The sequence below is a fragment of the Andrena cerasifolii genome, chromosome 16 (assembly GCF_050908995.1).
Source record: "Andrena cerasifolii isolate SP2316 chromosome 16, iyAndCera1_principal, whole genome shotgun sequence".
Classification (NCBI taxonomy): domain Eukaryota; kingdom Metazoa; phylum Arthropoda; class Insecta; order Hymenoptera; family Andrenidae; genus Andrena; species Andrena cerasifolii.
The window spans coordinates 10,348,540-10,362,645 of NC_135133.1; the positions used below are offsets into that span (position 1 = coordinate 10,348,540).

Consider the following 14,106-nt stretch of genomic DNA (forward strand, 5'->3'; position numbering starts at 1 on the left):
CCGGTCATGTTTGATTGTATCGGCGCAGGTTTTATGCGAAGAACAGGACGAGTGCTCCACCGCTGGCTCGATGAAAAAGATATTCGATGCCAGACGGGTGGACGACCGGTGTCACTGACCTTGCTTAACGATCGACGATGTCTGTAGTGCCCCCGTCAAGTTCGATCCCAGAGGGGAGGACCTAATGCTGTTAGCAGTCGAATTTGGGGAGAGATAATTGCGTTTCAGAGCATAATGCATCGCGAAACAAGTACCCTGTAGCTCGCTCGTCGATGAAATCCCTGGCAAATATCGATTGCAATGGGTAACAGCAACTTGACGATCATTTAATGATAGAGGAATCTCATTTTCGTAACTTTGCAATCGTGTGGATAATTAAAGATGACAGAACATCGATGAAAATTTCATATTTCACTTCCCAATTTGAATACTCAGATTGTCCGATGTGACTTCGATATCTAGTTATCTGTGTTCGGGTTTATAGCTTCTGGATATTTTTGGTATCATGTGTTGCTATTAGGTGAATAATTTTGAACAATATGAAAGGATTTGGCAAATCTTACAGTAAGAACTCTGTTCTATGAATCTTCTCGTACCCCTCGAAAAGCGCAAAAGCATATCGAGTGTAGCAAAATTCGTTATAATATATAATATCAAAGAAACTTGGATTACAAACGTTAAAAATATTTCTGTTCAAAATTCCACCGAGCACTCTGATTACAAAAGAGGTTTACCCTCGCATACCTAATCTTCACACATAAAGCAGAAATTTTACATGTTTCTGTGTTTGTCTGTCGCCTAAAAACTTCCTAACAGTAAACCCTTGGATCGCGAAATGTGCCCTAGCTCATTATCCAGATGAGCGTGACTACTTTCACAAAACAGTAAAACAATTTCTTCTGTAAAATCAGGAATAGTGTTATTTCCTACAGTTTGTCAATTAATCAGCCAAAACGCCACGAAGCCCTCAAACTTGTAACAAACTCATCCCCTCCCCTTACTTCCTCACCCCCGCCACTAGCCTAACATCAACAATTCCCTTACCCAAACAATTTCGTCTCCATAGTGCTTCCCTGTACAAAGGTATTCCTCCACTTGAACTTTCATCCAATATTAATCCCCCTCTAAAAGGGTGTGGTCAACATAATCCACACCCCCTCTCGAGAGCGTCATCTCGAGAAGCATCGCAGCCTCGTATCCTCGGCTGGCACAGTACATAAATATTTGCCTCTGGTAGCTTTCAGAAAAAGATTCGTTTTGCCTCGGGTCACGTGGTGCCCGAGAAAGTTTTAATTCTCCTCGTTATTCGTCGCCCCCCTCCACCCCCCTGCGTTTCCTCGAAATCTCCCAACGTCCACAGCTGTTCATTCTGGGGCAGGCCACCCTGGGGGCCCATTCCTGCCCCTCTTTCGCAACGGTTCTTACCATTATCGACGGTGATCCTTGGTTCGAGGTTGCCCCTTATCATCGCTCGCCGAATAACCCAGTGTCCTACTTGCGGTATCGATTTTACGAGCACCTGAGACCACACGATGCCGTGACTTCTTTACTTGTAACACTGTTACGAGTGGGCTGGTGACGCGCGGCGAATAGAATTTCGCCATTGTTCAAGGGAACAGTCTTTGCAGTTGTGTATATAAATTTCAGAAGCTTGTGGCATTAGGTAGGTAGCTACCCAGTCGCTGGATAGGCTTCGTTTACGGGGGTTGGTATATGAAAATTATACTCAGTATTAATTTATGAAATTAGGGGTTTACTTGGGATTCGGTTGGAAAGGTGGCGAGTTGAGCTGTGGCGGCATTTTTTACTTTATTATTTTATTGTAATGGTGATGGTTAGTGGAAGGTAATTTTCTTTTAAGGATTGAATTTTTTGGGGGGGATTCCGTGTTGGAGAGATCCAAAGAGAGTTGGAGATTCCAACTGTTCAATGCTCAATTTTATGTAGTTTTATTATTTCATCGGGCTTCTTCTTTTCTTTTAATTCGAATAGCGACAGGTCTAAAAAGAGAGCACTTCACTCGTTATACTTGAGAACTGTTGTAAAGTCAATTGACCTGGAATGCCTCTGTATTGTTAATTGCTATCAGGAATTAGAAGCTGCAGTGGAATTTGATAAGTGGATCGTACCTCTGAAAATGGTATAAATACACGGTAGAAATCTATTTTTATTAAAAAGTCCATCAATAAACGTTTCAACCCTGTTTAGGGGTCGTCCTTAAATTACGTAAGGCTTTTTGGGGGTGAGGGTTTCGCGGATTTCTTACGTTTTCTTATCGGGGGGGGGGGGGAGGGGGGTAAGCCTCTTACGTAATATTTCTTAACCTAATTTTTAATGTTCCAGAAAAGTAATTTTAGTTTCAAATTTCCGAAGCCGAGTTAAAGGAATTACATAAACATTTAAAAGAATTTTAATAACTGATAGAATGCAATGTAGAAAATATTACGGAAAGGGGGAGGGGGGGGTGGAATATAAAATCTTACGAATTCTTATACTGGGGCTGCGATGAGTTAAAAAATCGCCAAACTCGCCCTTACGTAATTTAATTTAAGGGCCCCTTAGGAATTTGAAAATTATATTTCCACATTTTTTCAAAAACTTCATAATCAAATTGACCCTTATGCAATTGCAAAGGAAACAAACATATAACTCTATCCACCACAAACTCTTCAACTCCGCTTTATGTAAATTTCTCAATTTTAATAATTGAGAACAAAATTACTATTTACCCTGTCAATTTCCCCTGCCTTTTATTTGACGAAGTTGATCGACTTGGCTCTCAGAACTGCAATTATTTTCGAATGCACTGATTTCACTTATAATTCCAAAACGAAGAGTCAAAAATGCTGTCGCTATAAAAGACTACATTCATTCCTCGTGCAACTTGGTGCAACTGCGCGAGGAAGCACGCAGTGTCGGCGTGGCTAGAGTCCCGTCGACAAAAGTGATCCAAAGCGTTTTGTCGGTTAAGGAAAACGAGCCTCGGGGGTGGGAAACAAGGGACATTGTTTCACGGATACGCGTTTCAACCGATGACGCACAACAAAGCGTCGCGACAAATCAGATTCTACCGCCGCCGGTAGAGTTACCAGCGCCACCGTCGGCATTAGGGTGGGTACACACGCCCTGTTAAATCGTATGAATAGCTCACGTAACAGGGGTGGATTATTCCGTGAAAGCTGTTTTTAGCACTAACCTCCCGTGTTTTAAATTGCACGCGCTTGGAGCAGCAATTTAATTTTCTTCTTCCCGCAGATATTGCAAGGTTTTTACAGAAAATATCGTGGAAATGTTTGCAATTTCGCGCAAAATTTCGTCGGAATGTTTGTAATTTTACGTGAAAATTTTCTGGAATTTTTGTACTTTCAAATAAAAATTCCGCTGGAACGTTTTGTGATTATTAACAGTTTGTTGCGCGCTCGATATTCATGAAACATACGGTGTTGATTTTTATTTCGTGGAATTTTTCATTTATCGAGGAATTGTATGTTCTGGGGATTTTAGTTGAGGAAATCTTTTTATGCATTAACAATACGAACGTTGCATTTCTTAAGGTATAACAGCATTCTGTAGCTAGGAGGGATGGCTTCCTGTATTTCTAAGCTACTATACACTGCAGACAGGTAGCCAGATAATCCTTGAATAATTCCGTACTGTAAACGGAACGGGGGGAAATGGACCCAGGTTCCCATAATCCTATTAACGCGACTAATTTTTACGAACGTTATCCCTTAAAAGTAGCCGACTCCTCCCAAAGTTATGACTTGATTTAGAAATCAAATAACATTCTTGAAAATCATACCTGAAAAATGGTAAATTAGATACGTCCATTCAAATTCGTGTGGGATCAGGAACTCGCATAAGAGTGTGTCCGGAAAAAGAAACCTCGGAGTGTCGGCGTTGGTGGAGTTGGTTAGGCGGCTGACCAGTACGCAGAGGACCCGCAAGATCGTGGGTTGGAATCCCATCGCCCGCGGACCTATTTTTCTGTGGCTTCCGAAACGCAGGAATTACAAAACCTATTCCTACATTCGGAATCCTAAATTAAAGTACAATCTGACAATTATATAGATACACCTCGCTCAATCGTTATCCAGCAACCAAATCGCATGCCTTCATCAATAATTCATATCCCCCCATTACAAAAAAAATTTCTCTTCTGACCCTCAGCACTCAATCTTAAGCTTCAAAAACCTCCAACTTCCATCAAAAGACGCAACTATCGCCTTTCCCAAAACCAAAACTACACTACGAACTCCTTCCCCTCTTCTAAGATTCTGTGAACTAAACAGAAAACTACCGTTCTCCTTGGAATTGACTCTGGAAAGTACCAAAATCTTGCTGCCAGCCTTCCCAAGATTCTTCCCCTCCTGAAATCCCAAATGGTCGTCCTCGCTTGGCTGGAAAATATCGCTGGCGCGTGGAAGTCATCGAGAGGGGTCCACACCACTGTGAACACGGCCTAATGGCCGCGGTTCGTCGCCCTGCGCCTCGTTCAATCCCCCGCCCGTTTGTCGTCTGGAAGAGTTCGGAATGGCAGTGTGCTCGAAAACGCTGGAGGTCGAGAGGGAGACGGTGGGCGCAAAAGTGGGGGGTGGTGGCCGAACTTCATCCCCTCCGTCGAATCGAGAACGTCCACCCTCTAGACCCGCTGGTGCCAGCTAGGGTGGGGTGAACGCGCCCCCGCCACTCTGTGACGTCCCGAGCCACGTTGACGTCATCGTTTTCACGTCACCGTTCCACACACCCACTCCCACCCTCGAAACTATGGATTCCTCATGACGTCATGCGAGCTCACACAACCCTCAGCTACGATCCAGAGGATTCCGCTTCAAGATACTGCGCCGGCTCCTTTGATCCTTTTCAATCCTGAAGCCATTCCAGGTGGATTGAGTTTCCAGCTTCGTTTCCTTTTTTGCTTGAGGAGGAGGCGAGGTTGGAGACTGTAACAAAGGGCTGAACTTCGTGACTTTCCGTGGGACGTTTCGGTTCTACTTGGGGGGAATAATTTGAGGGATCCTTGGGAGTCTTGTGTAGTGTAACGATGGGATCTACTTTGGGCTGGAATTGTCCTTGAAGGTTTTAATTTGGGTTTAATGAAACCCATGGAGATGTTTTTTTTTATGGGAAGGTAGACGAATGAGGGGAAGATCAGAGGATCCTTAGTTGGTTCAAGGATATTCTTGGGTTAATTGATATTTTTGAAAGGGATTTCTTTATCATTTTTGTAATTGATCTCCATTATTGCTTCTAATCTTTACTTAGAATTTTTTAGGAAATTAGTTGCAATCATCTCTATTGAATCTTCGTTAACTATCTAGGAGGCCGTTTTACGGGTTTCAAAATTTCTCGCACAGGAACAACTGTTATACAGAGAAGCTTTTGACTTCGCTGCTTCTGGGACTGTTTTCACACATCGACTGGCTTCTCTAATCCCTCCCAAAGAACTATTTATAAATCTCCGATACAGGGTAAAACCCGACACAGTCCAACGATTTAGTTGGCCAGCCTAAGGCCTCTCTGCACGCGGGTTAAATTCCGTCCTTCGATGAAAATTCGAAGGGTCGCTTTCGACTAAAATCTCGTCAAGGACATTAGTTTCAGCTTGGCAGGGCACGTGCTGAAGGTGAACCGCCTAATTTTATCGTCAGTGACCTCTACTAATAAGTAAATTGCATAGTGCCGTTATTACTCAATATCAACGATTATTGATAGTTAAAATAGCAATGTACGCCACCGTCAATCAAAATGCTAAAAGCACCCCGATTTATGTCGTGTTTGGACTCATTTTCATCGCAAGAAACTCGCCAATCATTTCGTGCCAGTTTCAGAAAGATGGGATGAACATTATGGAAATTTAAATTTTTACTTTCCTTGCAAATCTCTTATGAGGCCAACTCTTGGAATCCTCAATACACGACCATGTTTGCGAGTATTTAATTTAATCGATAACTGCTGTACAATAAAGGCGGATTCACACATATCAAATTCCTAACGGTTTTATTGTGCCAGTGTCAGTAACTGTTACGGATAAACTGCTGCTATATACAATATTAATCTTCTTCGGTACGCGCTTATTACTGATGATATCTAAAATTTACGTATATATCCCATAATTAGTGCGTTCTTTAGTGCATTTGATTGAATATTCATTTTACTTCGTATTTGTGTTTTAACAATTACATTTTCTACCAAAAAAATGATATTTTCTTTTTTTATCTTCAATCTACAGTTCAAATTTATTTAAGGTGTCATTCCGGTTTGCGCGCCGCTAAATTAAGCGATTTTCGGGAATTTATTGCAAAGAAAAGAAATATACTAAAGGTATAAAACTTTTTTCCATTTATTAAACTACATTTCTACGGTAAGTAGAAAATACAAAACTAATAAAATTAATGTTTTTAAAAGCATTTATGAGCAGAAAAAAGGTTTCATGCCATTGCTACATTTCTTTTCTTCGCAATAAATTGCGGAAAATCGCTTAATTTAACGGCGCGCAAACCAGAATAACCCTTTAAGCCGGGTCCACATCTGTTACCGCGAGGTTGAACCCGTGGTCCCAGCTTTAAATTTGACGAGTTTCATTCAGTAAAAAACTGTAGCAGCACTGCTGGTCGGGCAAAAAAATAGGAGTACATTAGTATTCTACGGTTGGTACCGCCTTCGCTATCTGAATAGTAGTTAGCTCCAGCAGACCGCACTCTAATTGGCTCGGGCAACACGTGGGCAAAAATTTCGAACCTGACCTATGCGTGCTACCCACATAGACCTAGTAGCAAGTGTGCCTCAGGCTTGCGCGATACAGCGACCCACGCAGAGCTATGCAATCTCGTGCAATAGTATGCAATAGCGTGCAATCTGGAAAGGGTCACCCGTCCGTGGATATCGTGCCTTGGCAACGATATCGTGACTCACCGGCGACTTTCTTCGAAGATCAGGACGAAGTGCACCGAGAGCGCGCTAATAGTGGGTGGCGACATCAAGCGTCTACTTGGGGGACGGCTGCCGTTCGGTCAGCGCGATAACTGTCCCTGGATCTCACGATTTATGAATGAGGATAATCGATGGGGGCCCTGCCTGGCGTGTTTCTTATCGTAGGAAGTTGCAACACTTGGGACTTATCTACCCTCCGTTGCAACATTGCCCGCGATATGTCGCTTGTGAGGGATGATCGTGGCGGCTAGCGGGGCACCGTTGCGCGAGGTAGATCGCAGTAGGAGTTTTAAAGAGTGACGGCAGATGAGTGGATTCTGATTGAGGAAAAACAGCGGGGGGTTGACGATGGAGGATTCTGAATGCGAGATATTGCGCGACACACGGTTACTCATAAAAGTATCCGTACACATTATATACGTAACATATTTTATTTTACACATTAAATCGACTTCGAAGTAAGAATTCCGCAATTCCAATTTATATCAATGTAAATCTTGATTAAGTTCCTGTGTGCGCTGGAACACCTAAAGTACTGGATTACTAGTGGTATTGGGAGTATTTGAATAGCAGTATCAAAGCATTTGGAATAATTGGAGTACTACGAGTACTAGATTACTTGTATACTGTGAGCATGTACTTGAAGTAGGTACTAAACTATCTAGAGTGCATAGAATTCTTGTAGTATCTAGTTAGTAGTAAGTGTAGTGCCTCTACGAGCTATAGTGACTTAGGTGTGAGGCCTCTCAGCGGGGTCTTAACCGATATCCTGCTTAGGGATGACCAGGACAAAACCGGGGCCCTAAAGATTAAGTAATATAATTTCGATTTTAATAAAATAAAAAAGAAATTGAAGAAATTGATTATCAATATTAAAAGACATCAATTAAGCTTTGCTACTGGCAATTAAAATTTGTCTCGTTGTCAGCACATACTAAATAAAAATCCATTGTAGTAAGGTATATGTACTGCATTAGAACAGTTGTAATATAAATTATTTTATATTAACAACTTATTTTAAATGAAAATCACTGCATGTCTTGAAGTAATGTTGGGGACTTTGCCCTTTAAGACCCCAATTTTGTCCTGGTCTTCCCTAAACACAGTCCTGCGAGAGGTAGTAGGGGGTACGTTTGGCGGCCCGTACCCAGCGGGGTATCGGTTCAGACCCCACTGAGTGACCTCACACCTAAGTCACTATAGCTCGTAGAGGCACTATACTTAGGCTACTGACTGCACTACAACACCTACAGAATTGAAATACCCGGGATACTTAGGACACTGGGACGCAGTTTAAAAAACTAGGTACAAGGAATATTAAAGCTAAACGCTTGCTGATTAGCAATCCCTTAATAAACTCCTAACAATGCAGCGAATTTGACAAAACATTAATTCATCAACTCAAAGAACGATGACGCAAATAGGAAATTGAGAATTCGCTATCGTTAGTGCAAGCGTCAGCGGTATTCCAAAGAAACCTTCCATCACGATGAAACAGAAGTGGGATTTCATGGCGTGCCTTAAACGACAAGTCGACCAGGACTATCGTCCCACCATCTTGTCGCGTGGTTTTCTCGTTTATGGTAACCTAAAGTTGCTCGGCAGCGAGGGAAATCGATCTCTAAATCAACATTCTCCGCTGTGACTCCACCTTGGCCGATATATCGGCCACTGTTACGAAACAGCAATCATCATAACCAGCGAGAACGTTTCAAGTGCACATGAGAAACTTCGAGCTTGCGTGGCATTGATTCATAGTCTAGCCGAGGCGACCAGCTCGTGCGATTAATATTTTCTGATCAGCCACGCTCCTACTGGTCGCTGAGATGCAGTTTCTCCGCCTACACGCACCGGTAGGTGTCTCAAATCTAACATTCGCACGAGCAAGTGGTTCTGGTGGCACAGCAGCAAGGGCAGCGAATAATTCTGCATTTCAAATCCTTTGTTAGCCTTTTCGTTTAATACTGCAGGATCTTGTCATCAATCCATCCATCGTGGCAATTTAGATCCATCATTTTTTATTTTTCTATCAGGGTTTGTCGGTTTTTAAAAACCGGGTTTAAAAACTGTTTTCTCTTTGTTGATGTATTTGTAAAAATCGAAAACCGGTTTTAAGCATTAATTAATTATTTAATTCAAAATGTTAACAAGCATATTGTAAAACTAATTTTCATGAGTTCATATTTCTTGAAGAAAAATACTAAATGAAATAAAGATTTATAATTTATATTTTGTACGGATTTTAGGTATTTTAATTTTTTCTTTTTTATTTGGGTTCGTATAGATAGACTATATTTTATTATATTTTATGTTTGTAATTCCATAAATATTGTTTTAACGTTTTAATTATATTTTTTTGTGTAAGAATTCTAAAATCGGTTTTTGTGTAATACTGGAATTCGAAAACCGGTTTTTTCAAAAGCCGATTTTTGCATAAACCCTAATCAGGCACGTCAGGAATTCGTTTTTCATACCCGCCAGTTTACACTCCAGTTTCGTTTCAAATTAAATGTAATTACGGGATAAAGTTATCTTCGACGGTTGGTTGAGTTAAAAAATACGGAGTCATGGGTGCTAAAGGGCTTTAAGGGAGAGAGAATCCTGCACAGGGAAGTGGATGAAAGTGGGGAGATTTTAAAGGGGTTTGTGCAGGACTGCGTCACCTTGAGAGATGGTTACAGTAAACCTTACTCTTTCTAGGTTCCCCAGTAAAGTAAAACTCATCTCATTACGTCCTTTCTAATTGCATCAACTGAAGTACTTGAGATCCTTGAAATGCAGTGTCCTTTCAGTACTCCACATTCCCCAACACAAATCCATTTACAGATTAAAGTAAACATCTCAGAAAACACACTTCTTTTACAAACACCAGTTTCTTCGAATTCCTTAACTGGGGTACCCAATCGACTTGTCGAAAAATCCACAGTTTTCTTATTAAACCTTCTAAGAATATTTCCCTGAAATACCAACTCAAAATTTCTTAAAATACCTGAGCTAGAGAAATTTGAAAAGCGTTCTTCTTGAAGCTGCATTTTCATAACTGGCTGACATAAAATCTCGAAAACGAATGTTCCACTTGGCTCCACACTTTCTACAATTATTCACCGTACCACTAGTTCTCGTCCAATCTAGAACCAAGCCAATATTCCAAATTCTTCGATTTTTCACAAATTACAAAGTCTGCAAAAATGCAAGAAACCTAGAATCTTTATGAATCTACCATTTTCTTAAAACTCAACTTTTCGTGCTAAGTAGTTCAGACGATAGCCACATCTATATAGATTAATAATTTCGTTGGTACCCCAGATTTTGATAAGGCCCATAAAAATTCCTGAATACACATTAAACGTGAGTAACTGTATATGGAGAGTTTCAAAATAAATTCCCCAAAAATCACTTTGAAATCGCACCACTGAATGGCAATGCTCTTATCCCCCAAACGACCAATGAAAAATGTTGGAAGAGAAGATTGAATCGGGTACAGAATGTTACCCTACTGCTACGCGCCCAAGGTTATCGTTCTTCTCAAGATCCCCTGCTATGCAAGGTCCTCCTGCAACGATGTTACCAGGGTACTTGATCAATAGCACCAGAACCTGTTCAACGCCTGACTCACGCTTTCCTCCGTCTTCGTAGAAGTTCTACGTTAAGTAGACATCTGCACTCGATAGCCCTGACCTTTGGTCGCCTAGAAGCCAGGATTCCATGAAGCATCGTAATTCACGTGTCGCTGCCTATTTTTGCAGTGCTCAGTTCGTGTTTCTGTCTTGGCAAGCTCAGCCGCCCAAGTTCGTTCGTACAGGCAATTCAACGGCTCGCGAGATCAGCTGTCCCGTGGACGTTATCGCGTGCCAGTGATAGTGCGCCGCCACGATTACGTTACAATGAGTAATCGGTTTTGCGATTTTCGAACGGATGGTGTCGCATAACCAGCCATTCATTGAAGCCACGTGGAGTCCCAGCTGCTATATAGTCGCGGTGGATAGAAATGGGAGGAAGAATCGTGGTCCTTGGGCTCTGAGAGCATGAACTTTCAATCAGTTTTAAAATTTTACAAGGGTGTTTGTTTCGCAACGGAGCGCGAAGATTCTTGATTAGTGATTGGGACAGAATTTATTAGTTACTCGGAGTCTCGGTATTCCACTGTAACTTATGTACAGAAGATTGGGTAGAAGAAGTGTACCGAGGTGATAATAGTAGTGAATTTCAATATAGTAAAAATTAAGGGGATACACCACCTTGCAGACCTAAAAGAATGGGTTTTAACGTTTATTTTCTCAGGTAATATCACAGTGAAATATCGGCATCTTTTTAGGAGATGTTAGGGAACAATTTAACTTTACTTTCATACATTATTTATTGCTTAAAGTTTTAAAGTGGCGGAGTTATACAACATTGTCTGCCGCCATGTCTTGTCAGCTGGCTCCCAACACCAAAAGCGACTGGAACATGAAAAATAAGAAATTCTTATGTCAACTTAAACAGAAATAGATTGTCTTCAATGTAACGTACGATTTTTTTAATAATTGTAAAAAATAGGGAAATGGCGGCTTTGCGAAGAAAGTTTTTTCACCGGAGAAAGACAACTTTGGAGATTTATAAAACTTCAAACAAATTACAATATGATAAAAATTGTACGCTGTATTGAAGCTAATCTGTTTTTCTTATGTTTGAAGTAAGAATTTTTTATTTATCACCTTTAGCATCAAACCTAGAGAAAAAATGTGGTTTAATTATTCTATGGGGCATTCTGCTGAGAAACCACCATTAATTTTTCCAATATTAATGAAATTAGGAAAGATTTTAATAAGTAGTCTAGTCACATCCACCTTTCACTTAGAAAATCCTGAAAACACGATACATAAAATTTTTTAAAAAATTTCCTCAGTTCGTTCGATGAAAATTGAAGAAAAACAGAATTTGAATTTGCGTTTTTCAAGTTCAACTTACCAAACTATCAGGTCGGTCGCTACCATCGAAAATCGAAAGTAGTCCAATCGATCTGCCTCGAGGGGTGCAGAGAGGCTGAGAGGTTGTCGAAGGTGAAAGTCTCCCTGAAATCTGAATGTTCATGAATCTCTCGCGTCTGAATTTCCACGAGCTGGCTGGTTGCTGGCAGAACGTGCCGTTGAAATACGGCCCACTGATTCGAGCAAATGGAACTCGATCAAACGTGACCTGACCCGATCATTGCACGGAATATGTGCATCATAGCGCCATATAACGAGGGAAGTTGCTGTCGATATTCTCCAAGACTTACGAATGAATGCATCCCATTACGTGTGAATCAAAATTCACTGAAAAAGGAATTACCCTTTCATCGTCACTCTCAAATCGAAACACAGGAAAGCAAAATAGAAAATTATTAAATTAAATGGCACAAAATTTTGTTCTATACAGGTAATTCGTTAAGAATCCTCATTAAATGAACTGAGTTTTATTTTTGTGTGCTCGTCTCTTGTAAATATATGATATTGGGTCAATTTGACCGAAATTTACTTATCCGTGTAACTTTACAAATTCCGCATAAGGGTTGAGATGTGATTTATAGTAAAAAATTTCTCTGATCCATATTTCACGACTATCTTTTGCAGAAGAAACGCGACGCCACCGTGATAAAATCACCGCCAAACGATCTTTAGATCACGATATTGTCGTCTCCATTTTATAGATTGCTTCTTAATTGATGTGCATGCGGTTCGTTTATCAGTATTTCGGATTATCTGGACGTCGATGATGGTGATTGCGTTTGGAGTCATGAGTAGAGAAATAGCGGGGCTTTTGATCGACCACGATTTCCCTTTATCTTGAATACCCTTCTCGTCGTCATGCGGAATTTCCTGCAAAATGGTGGTCTTTTGATATGACTGTCGTCGCTGCGTCTGATTTCGTCGAATCACGAAACGGCGAAATCGATCGTCATAATTTTACGTAATTCCCTGGCTTGTTGCATTGCAGGCTACTGGGTTGTTAGCCATATTTTACACCGTTTACAGGAACAATTCGTTTAATCGATGTCTAGGATTTTTACGAAACTAAAGCATGACGTAGTCCACGTGAAATTAGGGGGGGTTTAAGTCATCATTTTGCTAGTTTCGAATCAGTTAAAAAAATGCAGGTCCTTAAAGTTTGCAATTTTAGTCCATTTTCACGAAAGTGGGGTCTACAAATAAGTTTTTATCTCTGGAACTATACATCACACGAAATTGGTTCTGCTTTCAGCCTAATCAGAAAGAATGGCCTTTTTGAAAAAATGTACCTTATTTATTTTACAATTGCTTATCAAAAGTTTCAAAAAATATTCATCGTTTTCAAATATCGCTAAGTAGTATCATTCTCTGAAATTACATTTTCCACTTTTATTTCCACGATTTTTGTTGGATAATTTTCGCCAGGGGACGATGGAAAGTTTGGGAAGTTTAGGAGGAATAGAAATGTTTGGAAAAATTCTGAAATGTTTGGATGTTGAGCAACGAGAGAAAGGTACTAAAAATGAAAATGGTGGAGAAGGAAGGGATTAATTAGGCGGTAAATAAAAACACTTGTGCGTCAAATGCCTTTTATCACCGGCTACCCTTCTTCAGATAAAGGTGTGTAATAAAAGACGCAGTGGTGCAGTGGAAACCTCTCTGTTTCAAAGGCTGTTGGCTTCAGATTGTGAAGAAACGTTGCTCTGGATCAAAGCTTATTAAATTGTGTAGTACTGTAATAAAGGTCCACAGCTTTCTCGCAAGAAGACTCAATACTAATTTAATGCTTGGTTCTTCGTTATTAAAACATAGTACTAAATCGAACATTCTGAAAAAAAATGGTAACTTTTCTGCACTAAATCACAGACATTACAATAAAACCTTGAGTATTCAAATCAATCAGAGATGTTGACACTAATCACATAGAGCATTTAAGTCGACTGAAACTCCAATTAGGAACCACGTCGAATTGAATATGCCTGCAAAATTCAGAAATTAAGTATCAAGCTAATATCTTCAAAAATATTCCTTAATCCCAAGGGACCATTTCTATTTCTTTATCTGCTTTTGAGTTGCAAAACATAGGTAACAGTATCTTTAAGCACTTTTAGCTTGAACTTCAATGTGCCTCATTTTCCCACCGCAAAAGCTTGTTATCAGTGGACGGTATCAATCCAGAGCCTTGTCCAAATCAGAGAATCGG

General features: G+C 40.5%; 1 protein-coding gene and 1 long non-coding RNA gene across 3 annotated transcripts in view; one reads left to right on the forward strand and one right to left on the reverse strand.

The window, feature by feature from the left end:
* The window catches only part of LOC143377575 (uncharacterized), a 186,689-nt gene that overhangs the window by 133,988 nt on the left and 38,595 nt on the right, over nt 1-14,106 (reverse strand). The gene's annotated exons all lie outside the window — the stretch shown is intronic.
* LOC143377947 (PRL-1 phosphatase-like) overlaps nt 1-14,106 on the forward strand; it is a 63,518-nt gene that overhangs the window by 21,164 nt on the left and 28,248 nt on the right. The window lies entirely within an intron of this gene.